Raw genomic sequence first — 27,058 nt, forward strand, 5'->3', positions numbered from 1 at the left:
ATTTCGGAATAGGGGCTGTGTAGACAGAGTAAAAGCTGTTATTTCAAATTAGGGGGCCTCCAGCCCTTCCCAGGGTGCCCTGCTGGTCGCTCTGTCCACACTCAGACAAACTCTTATTCCCCCCTCCCCTGGAGCCCTTAAAGCTGCAGCCTCTGCAGAAAGGGCTTATGGCACCCAGGAGGCCCTGACAGTCCTGAACCACCCTGCATCTGCACCTGCCTCACTTTTCTCCCAATATGAGCCAGTCTGCTGCTCCCACTCAGAGCTCCACTACGCCAGGGAGCAGTCAGACAGTTCCCTGGAGCCTGCCAGGGGCTGAAAAAGATGCATGCCTGCCTGGTCTGGTGCAGAGATCCTGGACCTTATTGAGGTTGGGGTGACAAGTCCAACCCCCAGGATCTTTGCACCAGATGCAGGAATGCCAATGTCTATGGCTGGATGGCCGACAGCCTGGCCAACACGGGGCACATCCACACACAGGAGCAGGTGTGGATGAAGGTAAAAGAGCTCCACCAGGCATATGCCAGGGCCAGGGAGGGCAACTCCCACTCCAGGGCAGAACCCCACACTTGCACTTATTTTAAAGACCTGGACTGCATCTTGGGGGGCAGGAAAGTCCCTGTGGGTTCTGTGCTCAAGACCAGTATCAGCACCCTCCTGACCCTGGAGCTTGTACCCACTCCCTGTGGATGTGTCCAAGGTGTTGTCTGAAGCCTGGGAAGGAACGTCAAGTGAATGTACACAGGGGGTGGAGTGGGTGGGCAGTGAGGGGTAGCTGGGCATTCCTCACTAGGCCCTTGCTGCCCAAGGATTGAGCAGCAGCCTGTGCATGTGGGAGCATATGTCATGCTGCTCCTGGCCACACAGCCCCAGGAGGCTGCCACAGAGGACTCTTGTATTATTGATCACAGGGTGTCTGGAGAGGCCTGCCATGGTCATGAACCTGGGATGGGACGTCCTCCCTCCACAAGTCACAAGCATGCCCACACTCTCAGGGCAGCATCCACTCCCAGAGACATCTGGGCCCACTGGCCAGAGTGCGCATGGCCTTACTTGAGGCCCATCACCTTCTACTGAGCCGAGAACTGTCGATCTCAGGTCACAGGTAAGGGCAAGGCCACAGGCTCCAGAAGGACATCCAGCTGCAGCGAGACACCTTGTGGGAGCTGCTGGAGCAGGGCTATTCCCTGTAACCAAAGAATGTCATATGAGATCTTAAATAAAACCCAGTGCCACACTGGTTTTTAATATCCTTGTGAAATAAATATGTTTATATACTGAAGACGTTTAAAGTTTATATCAAGGCAGAGATAACAAACAGTTTACTTGTCACACCAGAGATATTTATACTCCTGTCTCTTTCTCAAGATGTAAATTAAGCATTTTAAGCAAACACAATGGCTCTCCATTAACATATTAAACCAACAAGGAACCACACACTGGAGAAATAAGCTACAGGTGGTTACACTGACGCTGAGTAGAGATAATGTACACAGAGGCTACCGGACTACAGGGGATGTAGGTTGGAGGTGCCGAAGAGGGTACGGGGCAGAGGGATTTCATATCTGATGGGGAAAGAAGAACGTATTTCTATGTAAAGTGCTAGTTTGCTTTTTTAAGGTAACTCAAAAGTCTTGGGGTTGTGTATGTGATAAAGTCAATGATGTACAAGAAGTGCTACTTAACACATGGCTATCACTATACAATTTTTCATATTGTAACTCATTTATTTAGATTTTTTTTCAGGAGCCAAACCATCTATTTCTCTTACCCAAGCCAATATGAATATAAATTTGTTATGATACTGTAATTTCAGCTCTTTATTATAGCCCTCCATTTTGCATTTGGACTGCTTATTTCCTTGCTCTGGATGTAATTACTACCTAGTTTCCTTAAAGCACTCACTAATCTAAATCTTTCCAGATCACTTTGCAATTAAACTGGAAAAAAGTAATAAAAAATATTCAAGAATATCCTTAAATATTATACCCATGCTGCCACTCAACACTGCCCATGTTATCATGGCTACCCTTTTATTTTAGCACTCTAGCTCTCATCAAGCTACAAGAAGTATGTCTATTCAAGCTAGGAACCACACTTCAGCTCTAAGAGGTGGACTTAGCAATATGGACAGGTTTTCATGTGGTCAACTATTTGACCAAACTTACCCAAATGAATCTGAAATCAATGCACAGACACAACAGTTACTGACACAGGACAAGGAATCCATTTCATATAAACATGCTAGTTTTTCCCTGCAAATGAAGTCAATAAAATTCTTTTAATAAAGAGCTCACAGGCAGATAAATCTGAGAATGGACTTGGAAGAGTTTTGCTCTAGAAAGGCTGATCACCGTGTTATGTATTCATGTCTTTCACAACAAAGGTATACTATGATCAATAACATAAGTTCAATTATATTTGTTACTATACTTTCATAACCATATATATGTCATGTTTCAATATATGACCATACATTGATTTATTTTCTTCTTTAAAAATAATCTACAGCATACCCTAGGTTGTATATCTTTTCTACCTTCAGAAATACAACATTCTCATAGTCCAATATCCAGGAAAAGAAACATATGCCTAAAGGTGGCATATTGTCAAGACTATCCATCTCTGGTGCCACTGAAATGACGAGACACATTCCTAAAAGCTGGAGAACATATATTGACAACTTTAAGTAATTTGCCCTGCTGCTATTAAAGCAACATTTCTGCTCCTTACTCAGAACCCTGTACAGATAAAAAGTTGACATCTGAAGCAATGAATCCCAACCAGAGAGGTTAAAACAATTGACAAAAGCATAACTACAACAAATCTGTTGGACTTGACCTCAGCACTGAATACTGACTGAAATGGCTACTTGAGCAAGTCAGAGTGATGATCATTGGAAACTTGCTTCATTTGACATTACAACGTACTGAAAGTTTATATTAAGCCTTCTCCTCAAAAGTAGATTATATTTCCAGTCACCATCAGTTTCCCTGGCCAGAAGAACAACCAAAATTTGCTACATCTGTTTATGAATATCACACCCTTACTGTTTCGGAATACAGGATACCAGAAAGTAACATAGACACATCCACTAGACTAATATAATACTTCCACACCTCTAATATCCAAGCGCAATCATAACCTGTAAACTACTAACCAGCAAGCCTCCCTCCCCCAATCCTGCTAAAAAAACCCAGCAACCCCAATAAAACAAGTATGCCTCTGACACCATATACTATCAAATCTGCCTTAGAAAAATTGTAGATTTATGTGCAATTTTTGGTGACCATTAGATAGGGATATTTATACATGCTAAAGAACTGAACGTGATTATTTTTGTTATATTGTGTGTATCATTCCTCAGACTCAATAAGACTGATTCTCAGCATACAATGATTATTGTATTAGTAAATTACTGGAAAAAATATTTACTTCTTCTTTCATGAAGAAGAGAGCTATAGCAGAATGTGCAAAACTCATTCACAATAATCCTGATTATTTATTACATGACACCTTTCCAAACCAGCCCACATTGGATAATGAAACTGGGCTCTGTTCATCAGGCTTACGATCTGAGTCAGAGGGAACAGATTCAAATAAAGATTTATTTAAAAATATTGCTTAAACAAGAATAAAAATATTAAAAATTATACAACAATAGTGTCAAATGATTTTTGGCAATGCATAATTAACAGTCAGATGTTAAAACAATTTCAGGGGCACTCCATTGACACCAATACACTATTGTGATAATACTTCAATGGTTGTGTTTTCTATTTTTTAAATGAGAACAAACTAGATATATATTTTATCTTATATATTCTTAAATACTTTTCGAGCTGATCTTAAAAGCTGATTTGCCAAACCACGTGTTAACTTTAAATTTAAATAAAGTTGATTGTTGTTTTAGTATCAAAATCAGGTTTCTGAAGATATTCAGTTGACCTCCTTTAAAGTTAAAAACCCACTACTACACAACAAAATCCTTGGGCATAAATGTGATTATGCAGATGAGTTTGTTAACAAAATTTACACATAAATGAGAACATTTTTTCCATCGTAGTTCCTATTACAAAGAAACACTGGGAAGTAAATTATCTGTAGAACAGTACAAGATAAAAAATGTATTAAAAGCTGTAAGAACTAAATTGAAATGTCAAACATAGTTACTTATAAAAAAACAGGTGATGGCTCCTCGTAAGCTACCTATTATAAACTGAAATCAAAGTGAACTAGGATGACTTCAGTTTCTAGCAAACTTCTGGCTCAGATTCTGATAGTTTCTTAACTATTTGCAAAACATAATCCATTTCAAACTATTCCATGTTTTCTGAGATTGTTTTACACTATTATAGTAAGATCCGTTATTGCACAGTTATCAGTAGGATTCTGCAATATTTTTAAACCAAAACATAAAAAATGCTTTTCTGAACTCAATTTTCTACATCTTTTAAACAGGGTGATCTGTGCCTTGCAAGGAAAGTCACAAGCAGGACAAAGACCATTTTGACCAATACAGCTCACTCTTTCAAACAATGTTTCTTTCAGGAAACCTCCGCACCCTCCTTTCTCCTGCCATGCTTGCCATTTCTTGTTGTACACTTTTGGCATAATAGCCACGCCTCCTGCCTGGATACATCAGTCCAAAAACAATAGAATCTGAGAGCATAAAGCATATCACTTTGACTGACGCATACTAACAGTCAGTCCTTTTCAAGTTGATGGGAAGTAGTGCCACTTGAGCAGGACATGGCTGGCTTGTTAGTTCCTGACAACAAACTGTGTTTGGTACGTGGTGCATTCAAGGGCAGTGTCAAGCTATTGTCCAGAGCCATGCTGCCTTTCCTTAGTCCAGATTCTGGCTTCTGCGGCTGGGCAACTGTATTGGGAAATCTAACCAAGCAGAAAAGGCCCCCCCTCCCAGTTCTGTGATTTCTCACATTTAATTACTTGATTTTCCTTTCCTGCAGTCAGAGAGAAAATGGAATTACATCACGCACCATGTAGCTTTGGAAAAGCATTGATTGTTTCTAATAGAGCCACTGGTGACAGGCACAATAGATGTGTTCCTTGTTTCACATCGGATATTAGATCCTCCAAACAAGTTTGAGTGTTCTTGGTCTGAAGATCTTCAATAGCAAACAAAAGGGACCAGATTTCTGCTATGTCACCCCCAGCACCTCACAAAAAGAAAATCTTTATTTAGCCTCACTTGGCTCTTCCTTGCTCTTTTCAAATAGTTCCTGATATTCTGGAAAATGCTGTGAAGTTATTGGCTTAGTAAATAAATACAGGAAAGGATTCTGTTGGTTTACTTTGGTTCAAACTTGTAGTTGGTTTAGTCCTCTCCCTCCAATCTGAGTTGAAATAAATATCTCTTTGGTAAGTAGCAATGACTAAGTTGCAAGCTCCCTTAATATGGGAACTTACAATCGCCAAATGGTACTTCATAGGACTGCAACAGATAGATCCTTTTTATATATTAATGGAAACTCATTGGATCATTTGTCCCTCTTTGTCGCAGAAGAAAATGCAATGTAAGGCGTCTTTTAAAGATGTTTGGGCTTAATTACTATTATTATGTAATACAGCTATCACAGGCATGCTTCAAGGCCCCAGTCAATTGTGATGCATGATTTCCAATTGATCAGAGGAAGTAGCCCTGGCTGCCTTGAAGATCAAGCAATACAGGGCCCTAGCCCTGTATAGAGAATTGTTCATGCAGACTCCTCTGCCCTGGCAGAGACTCATTCTTGCTGAACTCACAGTAAATCTGCCAGAATAAAAACCACCTGCTTATGCTTTAAATGAGCAGTTTCAAGATTTGATTCAGGCTAATTGTCTCAGATTTTGGACTATACTAAAATAAATAATAGCCATGTGTTTTACCAATAAATTATTAACCAAAATTAATGATAAAGTAATCCACTTGATGGAAGAAAGTTTCATTCTTGCAAACTCCATTGCCATAATCTATCAGCATTTATCATCTAGAATATCAGCATTAGATCATTCCTCCCCTCAGCTCACTTTTTCTATCAGTATCAGTGCCTCAGTTTTTCTACGTTACAGTAGGTAAAATTGTTCCTTCATAGTGTACATGACTAGGATACTAATGTAGTAATGGAAGTAATGAGCAGAAACTAAAGACTATCCAGGATTGATGGTGTGGGTTGGAGGATCATGCCTGACAGGCAGCACCCACCAAAAGTGCATTTTTAAGATTTAGTGATGCAGGAATTGTTGTCATTAGCTGCGGATATCCTTGAAATGATAAGAAAACATCTTACTTTGCTTCTGCTTCCTGGTGTTTGCAACCTAGCAGATCATATGGATTCATTAATCAGTACATTAAAATAATAATTATTACAGAAATAAAGCCAGAACAAACACGAAACTATCCAGATTATTCATTCCAATTAAAAAATAAACTACTAGGCCTGTCAGAATTGAATACTGCAATCTTGTACTGCAGATGCAGAGACCCTTTGAATTCAGTAATAATGAGATCCTATGTGTATGCTCAGGTTCAGGTTGAAACTGGTGGGATTTCAGTGTTTTTGTAGTGCAGGAAGACAAAGAGGGTCAAGTCTTACATTTATTTTAAAATGTTATAAATAAGTTAGTGGTATGAGCAATGTGGGATATAAGGTGTTTAAATAAACTAGCTTAGGCATTTTCACCTTTCAAACAGGTTCTTTTCTTTGTTTGTTCGCTTCAGTTCCAACTTTTTTGCCTTACAACAAAGAAATAGAGTTGTCTGGCGCCTATCTTAATTATTTAAATAATAATTTCTATGCTCTCTAAAAAATATCATCTGTATTAGCAATTTTGTTATGATGAGAGATCCAGGACTGATACACTAGTTTTTAGTGCTGCACATCTAATTGGATCTGTTTCCTGTACTACAGCACAACACATTTTTTTTTAGCACCATTAATTCAAAAATATCATAAGGTAAAAAAGAACTAATTGCAAATTAGTTGTGCAAGTGTATAAATATGTTGGGTGCTGTATCATATCGTTGTTAGTCACATAAAGCCAGAACCATCCTAGCAACTCATATACATTTGATTATGAGCTCAAAAAATAAACTTCTTTCTTTCTTTCTTTCTTTCTTTCTTTCTTTCTTTCTTTCTTTCTTTCTTTCTTTCTTTCTTTATGTTTAAGCATAGATTTTTCATGAATACTGGCTCTTTTTTTCCCCATGGCATGTAACATCTGTGACATGAGTAAAACTTACCAGGATTTTAGATATCACTGTATGAACCACACTTTTCCCCAATTCCATTTCAGTTATCCTTCCTTGGGATACTTTGGCTAACTACCAAAGGGTTATCTTCACAACACATTCAATATGGGATCTGACTTCGATGTTGCCCAACTCTCCTCCTGTCTGTAAACAAAATGGTTTCACCAAATTGTGGTGGTGCTTTTTAGCTGTGATATCTGGTCTGTCCTTGGGTGTTGGCTAAAGCATGAGAACTGCATACACGGAGCCTGCTGGCAACCCATCCACTTTACAGTGATAAGAAAGGCTGAATTACTCAAGTCCTGAGAATTCTCCAAAGCTACCCCACAATTCTTTCCATGTGTCAGAAGGACAGACTAGTCTCCTACTGTTCATATGGGAAAAATCATAATGAGGCTCCGATTGCCACAGTAATAAGACCCCTCAGATCTCTTGGTGACACGCTGAGTGCAGTACCAATGAGGACAGTTAAATATGGCTTTGCAGTGTGGCTGCTCACACACATTTTCATCATTAACCATATACCAAGGGCCAGGCACCAATTACCTGAGCTAACTCCTGTGAAGACAAACCTCACCTGAGATGAGAATCCCCACCATGATGAAATATGGGAGGGGACTGCACTGTTTGTAGACATGGTTGAAACGTGATTGAATCTGGAAATTTAGACAGGCTAAAGAGTTTTGTTTATCTATGTTATTAGACCCTGGTGAAGCCCTGCTCCGTCCAAATCTGTGGCATGGAACAAGATCAGGGTTAAAATACACTTTAGTCTTATAAATCCAAATTATTGTAACAGTGTTATAGGTCAGGACAACTGTGCACCTTCTTCCTACCAATCCTCAAAAGTGGATATGTCTTGTCTAGCAGGGAGAATAATGTAGATGAAGTCAATTTACCACCGTGACTTCAGCATGACACTCTATCATTGATTGGACACATTCTATCATTGACTCCCCCTATGCTTCTTGTTGAGGTGGAGTACTAGAGTCAATTGCTGTGCAATTGGTGGTCAATTTATTGCATCTATTTTAGATGCAATAAATAGACCCCCTGCTGGATTGATCACTGCCCTATCAATCCAGCCCATAGTGAAGACATGCCCTTATTGATGGATAGTTAAACCACATGCCTTGTGTCTTGGTGTTTCTTCCTGTAGGGCCTATGACCATGTGTTGTAATCAAATCTAGAGAGCCTCTAGTCAATATCATGTGGAACCAAGTCACAGTCAATGTGTGATATCCAAAATCATTTCTTGATCCTAAGTTTTCTACACAGTTTCACCTTGAGCTTCCATTCTAGGCATCATACAAAACTATAAACATAAGGTGAAATTCATCCATTGGCTTCGATTTCATCTGAATTTGTTCCTGCTGAATATGGATTATTCTGTCGTGTGGTGAAGAATCATCAAAACCAGAAACCATACTATAGAGTTTAGTTCATAGCTGTGTTGAGTTAATCAAAAATCTGATAGCATCACATGACCGACAGCAGTATAAACATATTTTGCAACTACACATCATTCGAGTATCTCGGTGTATGATACAGACACATACATCAAAACAATCCTTGGTGATAGCCATGTATTATTGTACTCATTTTAACACACTGTGCTATTGCTAGGTTGAGTAAATTATGCAAGGTCACATCGACTCCATGGCAGAGTTAGATAATGAACCCATTAATCCCAACAACCTGTTAGACAACTTTATAATCAAAGAGGAAACTCGCCTACATTTGGAGCCAGTAAATTACAAGAAATGAACATCAGGAATATTGTTTAATTTATTAAATATCATTTTCTATGACACATTGAAATGTCTGAGCTCAGTAGGACTGAAGATATAAAGCTGGTTTTGACACATATCAAGTGGATGCCATGGAAAGGCGACTTCAAAAACCAGGGATTGTTTAAAGTGATTTAAATCTAAACCCTAAGCCAACTTTGTTGCTAAAATGCTGCAGAGATTTAAACTAAAAAGCACATACTTAGACACTTGCCGTTTCCTGTTCAAAGAAATTGTTCATCTTTAATCTTAACTCTTTATCTACAGGATCTTGAATGGGGTGAAAGGACAGAGGCTATACCAGAGCCCTACACTCTATCAACAGATACATAAGAATTAGAAAATAACCCTCTGCTCATTTGCCAATTGCCTTTGCAAGTCACCTAATTAGGTGATTAAGTCATTAAAGGAATATGTGCATCTGAAAAGCCCCTAGTCAGCCTCTGAAATCAGAGGAGATAAAGACAAGAGTCTTATTTCTTTTTTCTCTTACACTGAAAAGGTAATTAATCCATTTAACAGTGCCTAGCAGTGCTTTTCTATAGTAGAAAGGAGAGACTGAAGCAGGATAGCTTTTCAGAAACACTCTTTGAAACACACCAGAATGACAAATGCCTCTTTCTTTTACATGCCACATGAGGAGGGAAGTCTGAGCCCCCAGTGGTCAAAATTATTTAGACAAGAGATCATCTGCAGCATATATAATATAGATTTTTGAATGTTACTAACAGCTAATCAAACATTTCCAGTAATTCAATACAGATTTACACGGCCTATTTCTACTGTAACTTTGTGGCTACTGAATACATTTATGAGGACAATATTGTCTAGTCACATCCATATCTGCCTGCACGAGCCCCTGAACTTACATCACTTCAAGCAAGTGTTACATACAGTAAAAAAAATTACTCCAAAGCAGCAAAACATTGTACAGTGATTTTATGGCATATACTGTAAATACTGGAAGTGAGGTGGTTGAAACTATAGACACAAATGTAGGGTTGCTCTTACAACTAACAAAAGGTATGTGTGTCAAAATACCATCCAGAATTGTAAATCAACATGTTCCATATAGTTCAGTGGTACTTAGATCTCCATAGAAATAACTATGACCTCATTGTTGTTGCGGAATTTTAAGCTTGTACATTTGCAAGTGAATTTAATGACCATAAAAATGAAGGAATAAATTACTTGACTAGAGCTCATACAAGCAAATATTGAACATGTTATACTCCTTGGTATTCAGTTAAAGGACCTCACTGCTAATTGTGTTGTGGCAACCTATCTTTCTTTTTTGTGATACAAGAAAAGATTTGCACTGAAGGTTCTATAGATGGAAGACTAATGCACTCATTTACTACCCTTTCCTTTAACATGAAATTCAGTGAATTGGACGGAAACAGATTGAGTATCCAGGCCAGCTAAGTATGACATTTCACCTATTCCTTTAGATCTATAAGAATATATTTCACTATGATTGCAGAATTCCCAGTAATGCAACATAGGATCTGGAAATACCAAACAGGGAGAGTATATTATTATTATTAAGTATTATAAAAATTATACTTATTATTTCAAATCTTGAAGTCTTTACAGAAGGTCAAAAATCTGCTTTATAGAGGCACTGGAGTAAATAAAGAGCAAGCTCACTGACTATTGGTTTTGAATTTACTTTAGTGCAGTTGTGATCAGAATCTTAAAGGATGTTAATGGGAATTTTAAGTAAGAAAAGATTTCAGAATTTACCCTATTATTAGATACTGATACTATTTATGTATTTAGAGATGTACATAAAAACGAGAGAAAAAGCTGAAATTTAAGGTGCTTACATTCTAAAAAATCCCAGAAAGCATAGTGCAGATACAAAACATTGGTCTTATCTTAAATACTATGCAGTAAATTATATATGTGTGAGCGGGTATGAGTGCACACACAAATATTTGAAATGCTTGGAAGAGTTGTGTGTGTATATATATGTTTGGAGAGAGACCTCTGGCTACATCTAGACTGCAGGCTTCTTTTGGAAGAATCTTTTTTCGGAAGAGATCTTCTGAAAAAACTTCTTCCAAAAGAGATAGTCCACACACAAAAGCTCATCAAAAAAGCGATCTGTTTTTTTGAAAGATAGCATCCACACTGAATGGATGCTCTCTCACATTTAAGCTGTGATTACTATGGACAAAGTGGCCACCAGGACACCTGGGCTTTTTGCTCTTTCCTCTTCTTTTGAAAGAACTCCCTCTTCCCCATCCACACACGCCTTATTCTGAAAGAGCTCTTTCGGAAAAAAGCTTCTTCTTCAGATAAAGAGGATTGCCAATGTCAGAAAACCCCCTCTGTTCTTTTGATTTACTTTAAGAAGAACACGATTGCAGTGTGAACATAACTCAGGTTTTGTCAGAAAAACAGCTGTTTTTCCGACAAAACTCTGTAGTGTAGATATATCCAGAGAGAGAGAGAATAAAGCAGACCTTTATTTTCCTTCAAGTTTCAAGGTTTTGATGTGTGTCATTTTTTAGGTTAAAGAGTTAGAATTTTCCACACAAAGATACATTTTAAAAAAAAGTTTGTTTAGTCAACCCCCCGATTTTCTATCAAAAAGGTAGTGATATATGGACCAGCATTAAATGCATACATGTCTGTCTTTCTATCTATTAAAATACGTTTTTCTTTGCTGAAAAAAAATCAATAAAATGACTCATGAAATAATATTAGCCCTTAGAGTGTCAAAAATTGCTGAAAGAATCCAATTGTTCTCTTTAAGAGTCAATTGATACCCTTTTCCTCCATTTGATGTAAAATGGATATACTGTCAAGTTATGCCTGTTCAAGCTAAATGACTGCCATTCATTCTTAGTTAACAACAACTGAATAATAATATAAATATTATTAATTAGCAATCAGACTATAAATATATTGACATTTTCTTAGCACTGAGTGTCAAATGGGCAACAAATGAAACTCCCACTCTGAAATTGAAATACAAAGCTTTATGGCTGAATTCATTTTTTGTCGTTTTGTGTAAATAATTTTGACATTTTGAAAAAGTGTGAAGTGGAACAAGAGACATTAACTGACTTGTATTCTTTATAGTCATAAGTTGTGCAATTATTCTAGTCTCTAAGGAAGGGGCGGGGGACCTGCAGCCACCAGTTTTCCAGCATCCGGCCTCTGAGGCTCAAGGCTCCCCACCCCAGCACTGAGGAGCCTGTGCTGGCGCTCCAGTCCCTAACCCTTGCTACACCACCATGGGGCTGGAATACACAAAATCTATTTGCCTGCAGTTCAGTGGCTCCTGACTCCAAAATGTTTCCTCACCCCTGCCCTATGGGGATGGTTTACTTCAGCTTTTGTTCACTGCAGAACCTCCATGTAATGTGATCATGGGGAAACAACTACTTCTCTCCTTATACAGCCAGGCAGCAAATTTCATTGAAGAGATTAGTGAACTAAATTAACCAATGAGATACACAGTTTTTAAGAAATAGTTTTAATTACAGATAAGATTAATGGTTATTAATCTTATGAAGATTTATGGTTAAATGACAGGGAAATATTTATTTTCAACAAATCCTAGCCCATTAATTTTTCAGTTTCCTAAAAAGAATATACGTAAAATTAGATACACAATAAAAGGCTCAAAAAGGATTATGTATTATTTCATTTTAGTACAGTTGCCAATTTGGCTTGGATGTATGCCCGGTCCCCTCCAGGGTCCTTAGGGTTGGCCACTGTTGGCAGACAGGCTACTGGGCTAGATGGACCTTTGGTCTGACCCAGTACGGCCATTGTAAGCTCAGGGCTCAGGGTCGGGGGTCTCAGTGGACCACCTTGATTTTCATGCACACCTGCTCCTGGGTGGCCAGGCTGGCAGCTCTCCTGCCCTAGATGGCCACTTTCCTGTGCCTAGTGCGGAGATCGTGGACGAGGTCCACGATGTCCGCAGTAGACCAGGTGGGTGCCCGCCTCTTGCGGTCCCTGGCAAGCTCCCGGGAGCCGCCAGCCTGGTCCCGGGAAGAGGGGGAGGGCTGGGGGGCATCGCGTGGCTGGCTCGAGCCGTGCCAGGTGCAGGGTCTGCTAGCTGGGTGCTGGCAGGCTTGCACCTGGCACGGGCACCGTAGCCAGCCCCTGCCCCTTTAAGGGCTCCGGGGCCGGGAGGGGGGCAGAAGAGTTTCCCTGGTGTTGGCCAGAGTGGCCACCAGGGAAAGCTGGAGAGGGCTAGCCTCCCACTAGTTCGAATTAAGGGGCTACACACCCCTTAATTCGAACTAGTAAGTTCGAACTAGGCTTAGTCCTCGTACAATGACGTTTTCCTAGTTTCAACTAAGCACACCGCTAGTTCGAATTAAGTTTGAACTAGCGGAGCGCTAGTGTAATGCCTATCAAAGTTAATTCGAATTAACTTTGTAGTGTAGACATACCCCAGCAGACCAGGGAGACGTGGAGCAAAGCCGTGGAGCACGCGGGTAGCGGGACAGCCCAGACGCGCTGCAGCTATCCCACTGCCGGCGTCCTCCGAGGCTTTGCTCCCCGTCTCCCTGGTCTGCTGGAGACAGCAGACCAGGGAGACGGGGAGCAAAGACAGCCGCGGCGCGTCTGGGCTGTCCCGCTGCCCGCGTGCTCCGCGGCTTTGCTCGGCGTCTCTCTGGTCTGCTGGGGGGGGGCTCCCCCCCCAGCAGACCAGGGAGACGCGGAGCAGCTTTTCTCGCCTTGGAGGACGCGGGCAGCGGGACCGCGGCGCATCTGGGCGTCCCGCCGCTCCCGTCCTCCATGGCGAGAAAAACATAAGTCGGATCCGCGTAACTCGGGGACTGCCTGTATTGGGATTGGTCCTGTCTTGGGCAGGGTGCTGCACTTGATGACCTCCTGAGGTCTCTTCCAGCTCTATGATTCTATGATATTGAACAGTACTTTTCAGACGCCCTGAGGGATACAACTTTTTACTTCTCTTCATTCTAAAGATTGACCATTTATTCCTACTCTTTGTTTTCTATATTTTAATCAGTTATTAATTCAGGAGGGAATCTTCTCCCTCATCCCATGACAGCTTACTTTGCTTAAGAGACTTCGGTGAGGGACCTTGTCAAAGACTTTCTGAAAATCTAAGTACACAATATCCACTGGATCACCGTTGTCCATATGCTTGTGGATCCCTTCAAATAATTCTTGTATATTGGTAAGCTATGATTTCCTTTTACAAAAACCATGTTGGCTTTTCCCCCAACCAATTATTTTCCTCTGTGTGTCTTACAATTTTACTCTTTCCTATAGTTTCAGATAGTTTTCCCAGTACTAAAGTTAAGCTTACCACCTCTGGAGCCCTTTTTAAAAAATGATGTCACATTAGCTATCCTCCAGTCATTTGGTACAGATGCTGATTTAAAGGAATGTTACAAACCACAGTTACTAGCTCTGCAATTTCACATTTGAGTCTGTTCAGAACTCTGGGGTGACTATCATCTCGTCCTGGTGACTTATTACCATTTAGTTTAACAACTGGTTCCAAAATCTCCTCTCATGACATCTGAGATAGTCCCTTATCTATTTGTTCATAGATTTTTCATGGAGCAGAAAAGAGGGTAAATTTATATGTATTTTGCTGTGAAGTAAATTATTCACTCATCTCTAAAAATGATATTCAACATGGACTAGATAAAAGAGAGAGATGAAATTTAAGAGAAGCAAAGATTGAAGCAAGCATTCTTGTAGACTAGTTCGAAGAAAAGGAGAAAATAGAAAGATATTAATTACAGGCCGAGAATTATGATGGCATTTGAGAAAGGAAATTACAGAGATTCATATACAGATATATATATATGTAATAAGAATTAGGTATGGAAATAGTATACGCCAAAGCAAATCATTTAACAGTGAGGACTTCAGCAAGGACCTAACATGACTTTGAGAGTAGATATCAGTATCTACTGATCAGGGAGAACTTATGTAGCTGGGTACCATAGAGTTTGCTACTATTCAATATTTTCATTAATGACTTGGCTAATGGAGTTAATAGAATACACTTATTAAATATAGAGACAACACCAAAGTGAGAATGGTTGCAAGCACTTTGGAAGACAGAATTAAAGTTTAAAATGACCTTGATAAATTGGAAAACTTGTCTGAAATCAACAAAATGAAGACATTTTATAAAGATAAATATACAGGCAGTCCTCGACTTACGCGGATCCGACTTACGTCGCATCCGCACTTACGAACGGGGCTTTCTCGCCCCGGAGGTCGGGGCAAGAAAGCCCCGTTCGTAAGCTGCTCCGGTGCCCCTGGTCTGCTGGAGACCGTCTCCAGCAGACCAGGGGCACTGGGCGGGTTCCCGCGCTTCTGAGGCTTTGCCAGAGCAAAGCCTCAGAGGCGCGGGACCCCCCCGCGGCTGCGGCTTCAGTCCGGGAGCCTGTGGTCTGCTGGGGACCGTCCCCAGCAGACCACAGGCACCCAGACTGAAGCGGCAGCCGCGGCGGGGTCCCTCGCCTCTGAGGCTTTGCCAGAGCAAAGCCTCAGAGGCGCGGCACCCCGCTGCCGCTGCGGCTCTGCTCCCCATGTCCCTGGTCTGCTGGGGGGGGGGACGCAGCTAGTGTGCTCCCCCCCCCCAGCAGACCAGGCTTTTGTTTTGGACTCTGGGGCAGAGCAGCTGGGGCGCTGCCGATTGGTCCTGCAGCGCCCGCTCTGGGCACTACTGGACCAACCCGGCAGCACCCCAGCTGCTCTGCCCCAGGCGTCCCCAAGTCAGCTTCTGCTGAAACTGACCAGCGCTGACTACAGGAAGCCCCAGGCAGAGTTGCTCTGCCCCGGGCTTCCTGGAATCAGCTGCTGATCAGTTTCAGCAGCAGCTGACTTGGGGACGCCTGGGGTTCTTAAGTTGATTCTGTATGTAAGTCAGAACTGGCGGTCAGTTTCAGCAGTGTCTGAATCTGGACGCCAGTTCTGACTTACATACAGATTCAACTTAAGAACAAACCTACAGTCCCTATCTTGTACGTAACCCAGGGACTGCCTGTACTACATTTCGGAAAGGGAAATTAAATAAAAGTAAAAACTGGGGAGTGCCTGGTTAGGTGGCAGTAATGTGGAAAAGAATCTGGGAGTTCCATTTGAAAATGAGCCAATGTAATGTAGTTTCCAAAAAGGTTAAAATCATTTCGGTGCATATTAACAAGTTACCTTATGTAAAACATGGGAGGTAATTGTCCCACTCTACTCTGGACTCATAAGGAACTTAGATGAAGTATTGTGATCAATTTAGGGTGCTGCTCTTTAAGAAAGTTCCAGATAAATTGGAGAGAGTGAAGTTATAAATAGCAAAATTATAAAAAGTTTAGAAAACTATTGGAAGGGTTAAAAACACTAGGCTTGTTTAGTCTTGAGAAAAGAAGACTGGAGGGTGGGATACTGAATAACAATCTTCATATATGTTAAGGGCTATTAGCAAGAGGACAGTGATCAATTGTTCTCTATGTCCACTGAAAGTATGACAAGAAGCATTCAGTTTAAACTGTGTAGATGTGAGGAAAATTTTTGTAACCATAAGCAGGGCTTGACAAACTGCAGCGAGAGCTACTCGCCAGCCCTGCAACACATATGCGCCAGACCGGCATTGAGCATGCGTGCAACACCGGTGGATGGGGTGCATGGAGCGACCAGCTGAAATCTACTCACCATAGGCGAGTAGAAACAGCGGTTTGTCGAGCCCTGACCATAAGAATAGTAAATTATCGGTACAGCTTACCAAAGAGTTTATGGAATCCTCATCACTGGAAGATTTTAAGAACAGGTTAAACACCTGCCAGGGATGGTTTAGGTATGTTTGATCCTGACATAATGCAGAGGGATAGTGCAGATAACCTCTTGAGGTTCCCTCCATCCCTATATTTGTATCATTCTGTAATGTACAGAAAAGTAAAGAACCTTCTAGGATTTGTGGAAAGAGACTTGTGGAGATATAGGAACCTATGCTGGGGTCAGAGAAGGTTTTGGGAAGTTTATAGTATTCTGGGGCCACAGGGCTTGTTCCCTAAGGTTTGTGGTAGTTAATGTCTTCTGAAGCAGTTTGCATCCCTCTTATTTCTTTGCCATCACTAAAAAAAGAGTATATTTCTTATACATCAGAATTAAAGTTCAGCACTAGAGCTAGGTGGAGAAGTCTAACAGCACTTGCTGGAGCAAAAGATCATATACTCCATTCAATCCCCTCAGTGTGTTCTTGTTGTGGAATAGGGAATTACATACAGGGCATGGCAGTAATGTATGGCCTATTCCTGATTTTAACACAATTCAATTTCCAATTTAACAACAACCACCACAACAACCATCACCACCAAAACAACCACAGCCATAATACACAACAACATATAGTACAAAATCATATAAAAAAGTATTGCTATTGAAAAATTAGCAACCACAGTGGTTTCAGTTCCACATTACTAACCTGACCTCAATGACAATGCTGACAGACGGTCATATGCAAAACAAATGTAACCCCTCCTGTTGGCTAGCCCAGTGTGAGGTTATTCAGCATAGGGGAAGCTTGTGACTTCTTACACCACTGTGGGGGGAGGGCTAGGCCTGAGGCTGCTTGGTGTGCTCTGCGCTGTGTATGTGTGAGAGCACCTCAGACCAGACCCACTCTGACAAATCACCAGGAACAGGCTTTATTCGGTAAAAAACATAGAACAGGAAAACAGTTCAGCAGCCCCTTCTCTCAGCATGCAGCCTGTGTGCTGCTTCTAGCACCGTCCTTGCTGAGACCCTGCTGGGGGCAGAGAGCACATCCTGGCAGGAACCAGGAAGTTCTCCCAACATGCCGCAGTTTGTAGTCCACAACTTGTAGTTCCCAGGGCTGCTGCTGAAACACACTGGACCTTGGGCTACACACATGAGGCCTGAGAAATTGTTGTTAGCTATTCATTCACTATGAAATAAAGTATCAATGCTCTTTTTGGCAGTTACTGCTTACTTCTATGTAATGCTTCCTGATACAATATTTGTAGATTAATGAAAATGAGTTTGTTGTCTTTGGCTTGGGATTAATCTTTGCTGACCTCTAAGATAACAAAATGTTTATTCCTACAACAGATTGAGAACATGAATGACCAGATAGATTTGTTCTCCAAAAGGTTCCATCTTAAAAAATTCTTTATTAGAACTTGACATACTCCCTATCCTGTCTTCCCTTCTGGATTCAGCAGGAGGCTTCCAGTATGACAACTGATCTACTAGGCTTCCCACTGAACAAGTCAGAGTATTATACTAGAATAAGCCTCTATAAAGATAGCTGTGAGGAGCCTGCCATCCATGAGCTGCATGCAGATGAAAGTGAATAATGCAATATGCAGCATGCAGCAATATTCTGCCAGTACTGATTCCATCTACACAACAAATACTCATCATGTGCACATAGACGGCAACTGAATCAATTATTATCTTTCAAGAAGCATAAAACAAAGAGTCACATTTTCAAAGCAAATGTCACCCCAAAAGCTAAGAGAGACAAAAGCCAGATAAAAATATGAATAGGAAAGATTATTTTTCCAGTTGTGAAATGCAGTGTGGTTTTCCTTCACTTTTTGAAGGGTCACAGAAAAAGTCCAAAACACACAACTACATTTTAGTCATTAATCTTCAAAGGAGCTGGTTTTGGCAAGAAAAGAAAAGTGATACTAATATTTTAACACATAGGGGATAAAGCTAGCAATGTCACTCACTCTCAGAAAGTGAAATTAATTTGAAGCATGCCACTCTCAAACTTTCTTGCCCTGAAGAATAACAAGTTTTCTAGTGAAAAAAAAAAGTGAGCACTTAGCAAATTTGAACATAGAAACCTCAGCTAACAGTAACCTCCAGGGGGAAAAAGCAAACTCCAGTTTACTTATTTTTCCTTGTTTCTGGGAAAAAGACAAGTGCCATACAAATACAATGGCAACACAGGTTTTAAAATGTAAATATCTGAAAATCTAGAACACAAAGTTATTGGCACTGCACTTTCAAGGGAAGAAATAAGATACAATATCTTTCAAATTAAAACCGCAAGATTGCAGATGTGTGCCTCATTCATTTTATTATCTAGTAGATTCAGACGGTGTTGCAAAGCAGTGTGTATGTTTGTCACACCCATTTGATTTTTGAGCCAATTTATAGAGATGAAGTTAGAATATTTGTGATAAACATACTGACTGCTTTGTAACAGTCTGAATCTACTGGATGATAAAATGAGTCAACAAATGGGCTCGACTGAATATTTCAACTCTCCTCCCAAAGCCAGGATATGGCCTTAGTTTTTAGATAGCAGACAACTCCCTGTTTAGGCCATGGACTGCGTTACTTGAATGCTACTCAAAAAAGCACTGGGGCACATCTATACTTACCGCAAGATTGACACACCAATGGTCGATCTTCTAGAGTTTGATTTAGCAGGTCTAGTATAGACCTGTAAATCGAATGCTGAGGGCAGCTCCCACCCGCATCTGGTAATCCTCCCTTTGCAAGGCATAAGGGAAGCCAATGGGAGCAAATGCTTCCATCAGCCTCATGCATTATGGACTCTACCACAGCTCAGCTTAAAGTAAGCTGATTCTAGCTATGCATTTTGTGTAGCTGGAGTTGTGTACTTTAAGCCGACTTTCCTTGTCCAGTGTAAACCTGGCCTAGGAGCGTAACTAGTTTGGCTGTTGTGGGGAGGCTTGTTCCCCATAGCTTTCATATGCTACTGAGAGCAGGGTTTGTCTTGGTTTCCTCTAACAATTTTGTAGTATTGCTTACAAGCTGTTAAATGGTTGCCACTTTTTATGCCAGAGGTGGCTGTATTTAACTAAGCAAATGGATATCGAAATATACTATACGTAGCTAGTTAAACTGTCTTTAATATGCTTTGGAATCCTAAACTGAATGAAAACCTATATATAAATGTAAATAATTTATCTATGATCATAATTATTATCCTTTAACATTACCATTAGTGAGACAGGAAAGAAAACTCAAGGCCCATATTCATAGTTTAAGCTAAGGCTGAACAAAGCCAGTTTTGACTTCCACAGTCTACATTATCCATGAAAAATTTGCACTACAAAAAGAACAGTAACTCTTTCATTTAGCAAAATTAAAACTATTCTCCTTCCAGCCCCACCTTGTCCCAGGACTGGAATTTCAAGATGTTCAGATATTTCCAAACAAAAGTATTCTATTGTGATTATGACTTAATAATACATATTTGTTGGCTCTTGTTTCAGTTATGGAGAAATTCTGGCATGTATCCAGCCAGATGTGGTTCCTGGTATTAAAGCCTAAGAAATAAGTCACGAGGAAGACTAATGAACAGCCACTGATGTTGAAAAATAAGTTTCCTAGGAGATAGAGGGAGTTGAATGGATTTGATGTCATAGTGTACACACACAAAAGAACAACTCCATAGTGCCCATTTTGAGTGGAAAACTCTGTCTCTAATTTTCCATTTACCTTGAATGGTATATTGGGAATATTCCCACATGGAACTCCTGAAGAAAAAGTAAGGTGAAGTTTTGTGGGCTTTTTTTTAGAAAAGAGTGAACTGAGCTTACTTTTAAGAATTCATTCTGTCACTTACTAGCATATGATCATTTAGACTCAATCTAATGTTGAATATTTACAGATTTAAAGCACATTTCAAAAGAACAATTGGTCTGAAATATTAAATAAATCAGTTTGAAATAAATCAGTTCAGTTTTCAAGGAAATTATGTGTAGACAAGAGTTTTCAGTGATGCCAAAGGCGATTTCTTTTCTCAAAGGCATCAGATACTCATTTTCCACCTGAAAATTATAAGATTTTTCTAATTGCTTGAATGTAAGGAAAGGTCACCGTTCAATTTCCTTTTATTGTCATTTCAAATCACGTGGGGTATGTCTACACTACAAAGTTAATTCGAACTAACAGACGTTAGTTCGAACTAACTTTCATAGGCGTTACACTAGCACTCCGCTAGTTCGAATTTAATTCGAACTAACGGAGCGCTTAGTTCGAACTAGGAAAACCTCATTTTACGAGGATTAAGCCTAGTTCGAACTTACTAGTTCGAATTAAGGGGTGTGTAGCCCCTTAATTCGAACTAGTGGGAGGCTAGCTCTCCCCAGGTTTCCCTGGTGGCCACTCTGGCCAACACCAGGGAAACTCTTCTGCCCCCCTCCCAGCCCCGGATCCCTTAAAGGGGCACGGGCCGGCTACTGTGCCCGTACCAAGTGCAAGCCTGCCAGCACCAAGCCAGCAGACACTGCACCTAGCACGGATCGAGCCAGCCATGCGATGCCCCCCCAACCCTCTCCCTCTTCCCGGGACCAGGCTGGCGGCTCCCAGGAGTTTGCCCGGGACCACAGGAGGCGGGCACCCTCCTGGGTAGTGCAGACGTCGTGGATCTTGTCCACAATCTCCGCACTAGGCACAGGAAAGTGGCCGGCTAGGGCAGGAGAGCTGCCAGCCTGGCCACCCAGGAGCAGGTGCGCAAGAGAATCAAGGGGGTCCACAGAGACCCCTGACCCTGAGCCCTGAGCTTACAATGGCCGTCCTGGGTCAGACCAAAGGTCCAGCTAGCCCAGTAGCCTGTCTGCCGACAGCGGCCAACCCTAGGGACCCTGGAGGGGATGGACCGAAGACAGTGACCAAGCCATTTGTCTCGTGCCATCCCTCTCCAGCCTTCCACAAACCTTGGGCAGGGACACCACTCCTACCCCCTGGCTAATACCACTCCATGGACCCAACCTCCATGACTTGATCTCACTTCCCTTTAAACTCTGTTCTAGTTGTAGCCTTCACAGCCTCCTGCAGCAAGGAGTTCCACAGGTTGACTATTTGCTTTGTGAAGAACAACTTTCTGTTTCTAGTTTGAAGCCTGCTACCCATTCCTTTCCTTTGGTGTCCTCTAGTCCTTCTTTTTGGGAACTAATGAAGAACTTTTCTTGATGCACCCTCTCCACCCAACTCCTGCTTTTAGAGACCTCTATCCTGTCCCCCCTCTGCCTCCTCTTTTCTAAGCTGAAAAGTCCCAGTTTCTTTAGTCTCTCTTCATATGGGACCTGTTCCCAACCCCTGATCTTTTTAGTTGCCCTCCCCTCTCCCAGCCTCTCTCTTCCCCTTTCCCACCTCCTTTTCCCAGTCTCCACCAGTTTTGTTCAATAAAGACAGATTCCATTTTGGAAGACACCTTATCTTTATTTTGTACATAAAGAAGAGGGGCTAGGGAAGGGTAACTGGAAGGAGGTGAGGGAGGAATGGGGCACGAGCCCCCGATGGGGAGGACTGGGCTGGCTCTGCGGGCTTCTGGGGGTGGAAGCTCTCCTGCAGCCCCCCAGTTGCCCCCTCTCCCCAGATGGCAGCCTGCGGCAAGTGCAGCCGGGCTGATGGCCGAGTGCTGTGATGTGCCCAGTGTGGGTAGTCCGGGCAATCCAAGCCAGGACTGCTTTGCAAGCGGGGCACCCCTGAGAACTGTCTGTCCAGGGTGGGGGTCGGGACCCTTTAAGCACAGCCCTCGGCTAGCCTGAGACAGCGTCTCCACGCTCTAAGTCCTCCTCTGATGCCCTGCCGGCACTGCTTCTGGCCATCCTTAAGCCTGGTTCAGGGTCCACTTAATGTGGACATGCTAGTTCGAATTAGCAAAACGCTAATTCGAACTAGTTTTTTAGTCTGGATCCGGTAGTTCGAATTAGCTTAGTTCGAATTAACTAATTCGAACTAAGTTAGTTCGAATTAACGTTGTAGTGTAGACATACCCAAATATAATTCCTGATCATCCTCCAGGGTATGTAGCTATTTTGGCAATGTCTGCAGAGTAGCTAAAGCTGGCAACCAAGTAATTCCTGAGAATAGTTATTGTGTTTCTTCCTAAAAAATTACAATTATAACCAGGACTGCTTTAGCTATTTGTTTTTAATGAAAGAAAAATAAATCATGTTACAATTTCTAGCATATTGGGGTAAAACTGTTTTTAAAAGTAGTATCTGACTAAAGTTCATAGACTTAAATTCAGGTTTTGTTTATTTTAGAAATATCATAATTAGAGTAAATACACAATTAAGTTAAAAAACTGGGCTACTGCTAGGCAAATATTTTAATGGTAACAATTATCAAGAAGAATTTTTTACGTTCATAAAATTACAAAAAGAGAAGTTTTATTTATAATACTGTCAACACTGGCAGATCTCAATAGTGCTTCCAAAACATGCTCTTTGCAAATAATCAATAACCATAAAATACAAAAAAAATCTAATTCTTAATATCAAAAGTTAAAATGATCTTCCAATATTCAATACTAACAGCAAAGATTTGTTAAAAAAATTATTTTTTAGGACAAATGTAACCACTGTGTCATTGTCACAAGAATTCCTATTGAAACTTTGCAGTGAATTTCACAAATTGATTTTACGATCAATGTAACTAAAGAATACCAAAAATTCTCAGTGACCAAAGAATACAGTGTTTTGGTAGTGCCACAGAACTCTACAGATTTGAGGAACTAACTAATAAACAAATAGATCAGCTTCTTAGAGAGGATGCTAGTAATCCAGTTTTTTTTTTAAAAGAACACACTGATTTGATCACAATATTAGCTAACAAATTCTCAGTACTTGGTGAAAGATACTGAAGCTTTTTAATTTTCATGTTTCATTGTTAGATGAACCACTGCATTATGAACAGACTGAAACTGATCCAGAAGAGGCAACTCAGCAATGCATCAGGCAAGTTGACAAGAATGGGATACTTATGTTCTCTTTAGCTTTATCTGATGGGAAGCATCATATCCCAACCTGTATCAGAGTTGAAGGATGAGTTCTAGACCTATAAAATCTGGATTTCTTCAATTGTTTAACTCGTAATAAGCAGAAATCATGTTAGAAGTCAGGAGTTTTGGTGTGCCCCTCATCATAATAGAATCCATAAGTGTAATCTGTCTTTAGTATTTTGATACACTCACGCACATCCTTTGCCATTCTCAAAAGTCTTGCTCACAGGACTTCTAACATTGGAAGAGGGAGCATTTCTATATGCTGAGAATATAATATCATTTCTAGAAGTATCATCTTGCATTTTCCCAGTATATACCATACACTACAGAATAATGCTGATAGCAGTTACCTGATACTGGAACCCAGATAATTACAATTCCAGCCCATTTCTTCTGGACTTCTTTGAGTCTTTATCTAATTTACATATCTGATAGGGCTATCTCTACTCTGGAACATATCTTGATAATTTTCAGTCTTGTGTATAACTGCTTAAAATCAGGTGAAGCGATAAAAGTTTTCCAATTCATCCACTGCTGCTAAAAATCAGGAGATTATGTGGCTTTAGGCTAATAGACTTGGATGACAATACTGGCTGTAGCCCTCTGTGCTGCTTTTGTGCAGTTAATTTTTATTATTGATTCTCATATATACTATGCAACAGCCTCATTAGATAGACACATAGGGCTAAATTCTAACCAGAACTAGGCAACACAACCTTATTTATCTTAATGCAGTTTCAAGAACAGAATGTGGCCCATTTACTTTTGCCTGAAGTATAAATTCCTAGTGACATACTCCAGTCTTTAGCCTCTTTTTACTCCTTTTGATTTATTTGCCTGGCTTCATTACACGCTGCAGAGCACTGTTTGTGCATTAAGTTGTAACAAAGTCTGTGCTACTTGGGAGGTACTTTTTATCTTGTTCAAAATGCTGAACTTCCCACAGAACCCCAAGTCTTTGTGAAAATGTATCTTTCTATTTAAGAATAGTGCAGTATACTATTGGTCCTCAAGTCAAGACCGATGCTAACAATAATGACAAAGACCCTTAGGGTAATGCAATGTCACTGTTTATAAAAATAAAATGCAAGTCTACAGAGCATTCTTTCACGAACCCAGAATTATATTCCCTTTTCTGTAATACCTGCCTTACATCTTTGTACAGGACAGTTAGTCAATGGCACATAAACCATTAAAATGAGGAATAGTCAAAGAGTCATAAGATGGCGATGGCACATCACACTACATAACAGAGAGTCCATGTGGTCTGCAGGACTGATATTAGTGCAGGGCTCCATGATTTCCTGAGTTCCTTCCATCTCCATAGAGACACTTATAACTCTTTTGTTTATGGAAAACTTACTTAAAATCTCTATTTCAGTTTTCATTTCAACAAAAGGAGAAGGATAATAGTCACTTATTTATCTTCACAAAAGAGCTATACAGATGATTAATTATGCAAAGTAAAATTCCACGAGGCATACAGATAGTGCGGAATGGCTTGCTAGTTCGAACTATCTAGCCCGTATCGCGTGTAGCCGCGCGGCACGGGGTTCGAACAAGCCGTCATTTAAAAATGGCGCCGGCCGGCTTATGCAAATGAAGCCCACGAAATTCAAATCCCGGGCTTCATTTGCAAGTGCAGTATGCCTACATTACCCCGCTAGTTCGAACTAGCGGGGTAGTGTAGACATACCCTGGGATATCAATGGCCCTCCTTCCACTGCTTTCACCTTGTGATGCTTTTGAGCCAGTAAATCTTCCTAAATTCAAATCCTATGGCTCTTCCTGGCTCATATCCAGTGGTTTGCTTCACACCAGACAATGAGGAACCAGTACTAAAAAACATCTTTCCAAACACAACATGCCTCTGCGGGATCCAAGGCCTGTAGACATTCTCTGCCTACTATTCCACCCATTTTCTCTCTCCAACAGAATCACAACATGGGTCTTCTGCAGCTAGCTGAATTTCTCCCTTAGTTGTTAGCTTTCAAAGAACTGAGGTCCAGCCTCCCTTTTAATTAGTGCAATTTTTCACCAGCAAAGTTCATGCTAACATTATGTATGTATAAAATGAATGGCGGATACAGATCTGATCATTCAAACCTCTAACTCCTTGATATGCTTCAAAATTTATCTGAAGGTGGAAAATGCTCTTACAAAGGAGGTGTTTTGAAATTTTGGCTCTCAATATTGATTTAGTACTTCACAATGTTTATTGAATTGTTATGGTCTACATTTTACTTGGTACAATTAAGGATTTAAATCTTGACATCCTTAGTAAGAAGACTCAGAAATGTACAGTGCTACAAGGAAGTTGCCTAGGTGTATCAGGTAGTCTTTGGGCAACTCATTGTGGGAGGATTTGGGCCAGTTTGGGTAAGTAAAAGCGCTGGGCAAGCTGGCAAGAGCACTCTGGAAGCCCAATGCAGGAACATGAACAGATTGGAAGTCCAGGCAGATGGTGAGAATTCTTAATGAAGTAGTGACATTGCACAAACTATCTTGGTGTTTTGTCTGTGGGAGTAAATATCTGTCCCTGAGGGTCATCTCAAGTCCTGGAGCATGGATTGGCTGCTGCAGCAAACATACATGTAGGATGAGTAATCACAGGCTCTGGCTGAAGATTTACCTCACAGAGAAACCCTCTAACTTGTAAGCCCAAGAGCCAACTAAATAGTAGCAGAGTAAAAACAGATCTCAAAAACAGGCCTGAGGATTTGATTCCTGATTCATAAGGAGTCTGTCTCAAAATGTTTAGATAAAAAGAACCATTGTGGGGCCAAGAAGACACCATGAGAGAGGAGTGAGGCAGGATTTAGGATTCACTCTAGATGGTCTCTGTAGCCTCTTGTATCAGAGTATAGCATGCTATCTTGTTACAGATTATACAAGATCTGCCTGCTCACCAGCCCATGGTACTTTTGCATGCTAAATTAAAATGCAGAAGGCAACAAATGGAACAACAGCAGGCCTATGAGACAGACCATGCAAGTGGGCCTATCAGAGCACCATGAAGGTCTGTAGCAGTGCTTCCAAATCCCTATCTGAAGGAAGAAATGATTGTATGATCTCCCTAGCCACAAGTAAAGAAGATAGCAATGGTGAGTAAACACTTATTCATAAATGATCTGGAGAAAGGGGTAAACAGTGAGGTGGCAAAGTTTGCAGACGATATTAAACTGCTCAAGATAGTTAAGACCAAAGAGACTGTGAAGATCTTCAAAAAGATCTCATCAAACTAAGTGGCTGGGCAA

General features: G+C 40.9%; 1 long non-coding RNA gene across 1 annotated transcript; it reads left to right on the forward strand.

Annotated features, from left to right (window-relative positions):
- The first annotated feature begins 10,190 nt into the window (after nucleotides 1-10,190).
- Nucleotides 10,191-23,919, forward strand: LOC112543712 (uncharacterized). Its single transcript, XR_012901029.2, has 3 exons — nucleotides 10,191-10,471; nucleotides 20,281-20,555; nucleotides 23,691-23,919. It is a non-coding gene; the product is annotated as an uncharacterized LOC112543712 (long non-coding RNA).
- The last annotated feature ends 3,139 nt before the right edge of the window (nucleotides 23,920-27,058 follow it).

Source organism: Pelodiscus sinensis, chromosome 2 (assembly GCF_052426305.1).
Source record: "Pelodiscus sinensis isolate ZL-2025 chromosome 2, ASM5242630v1, whole genome shotgun sequence".
Lineage (NCBI taxonomy): Eukaryota > Metazoa > Chordata > Testudines > Trionychidae > Pelodiscus > Pelodiscus sinensis.